The sequence below is a fragment of the Molossus molossus genome, unplaced genomic scaffold (genome assembly GCF_014108415.1).
Source record: "Molossus molossus isolate mMolMol1 unplaced genomic scaffold, mMolMol1.p scaffold_m16_p_1, whole genome shotgun sequence".
In the NCBI taxonomy this organism is placed as follows: Eukaryota; Metazoa; Chordata; class Mammalia; order Chiroptera; family Molossidae; genus Molossus; species Molossus molossus.
In genome coordinates, this window is record NW_023425344.1 from 204,700,352 (window position 1) to 204,701,426 (window position 1,075).

General features: G+C 46.2%; 1 non-coding gene across 1 annotated transcript; it reads right to left on the reverse strand.

Annotated features, from left to right (window-relative positions):
- Window positions 1-609: 609 nt before the first annotated feature.
- LOC118621106 lies at window positions 610-716 on the reverse strand. Its single transcript, XR_004957625.1, has one exon. It is a non-coding gene; the product is annotated as a U6 spliceosomal RNA (small nuclear RNA).
- Window positions 717-1,075: the final 359 nt, after the last annotated feature.

The following is a 1,075-nucleotide window of genomic DNA, read 5'->3' on the forward strand; positions in this document are numbered from 1 at the left end:
GAATTACCTCGGGGTAACTCCCCCCATCTTTTCAGGGTCTCTGTCTTTAAATATCTCAGGCCTTGCTTCGGTCATTAACTAGGTACATAATCTTGCCCAGGTTACTTTACCTCTCAGTGTCTACTGTAAAGTGGTGACATTAATACCCACAGGAAAGGGCTGTCAGAAATATTAAAATGAGATATTGATGAAGCCCCTGGCACAAGATAGATGCCCAATAAGGAGTGGACAATTTTTAAGATTCAGGGGCAGCATAAGGAGTCAGTCTTGTTGCAAGTTTCTGTTTTAAATCACGTTAAGTTTGCCGTAGCACTAAAGTCCTGTTATGTTTCGGTCCTGAAGGGGATCAGCTTTGGGAAGGCTATTTCCTTAAGTGTAAGATATGGTAGAACTCAGGATAGTGCAGAGGGAAGCAAAGGCAGATGGAGAAGAGAAGCCGGGCCCAAGGGACAGATGGAATAAGCACGGAAACAGACGAATCTGAGTACCTCCCCCCCTGTAATCCCATCTTCTGGGCCTCGTTTCCTTGATGCCAAACAAAACATACGACCCTGTAGGTGAAAAGCGCATCCAGGTGCACACTGTGCACAAGGATGTACTCAGGTTCAAGAAAATATGGAACGCTTCACGAATTTGCGTGTCATCCTTGCGCAGGGGCCATGCTAATCTTCTCTGTATCGTTCCAATTTTAGTATATGTGCTGCCGAAGCGAGCACAAACTCTGTCCCTTGGAAGACGGTATATAAAGCCCAAAATATTCAACCTTTTACAGTTATGGTAACTATACTATACAATTTTTTTAAATCCTAAAATATTGAAAAAGTTATGTTTTCCTGTAAAACACCTACTGTAATTGTATCTTTGTGATTGTGTGCAAATTAAATCGAATTGCCTACCTAACCTTCTTACATTGTGTATGCAAATGAGGGAACCATGGGAAATTGGCCCTTTATCCGCCCGACCTCGGTGCGGCTGGCGGTCGGCGCCGGTAGTTCCGCTCGGTCACGTGGCGCGCTGCTGCGCACTCTTCCGCGCCGGTCCAGCTAAGCGCGGAGGGGTCGGCCTCGGCACCGCC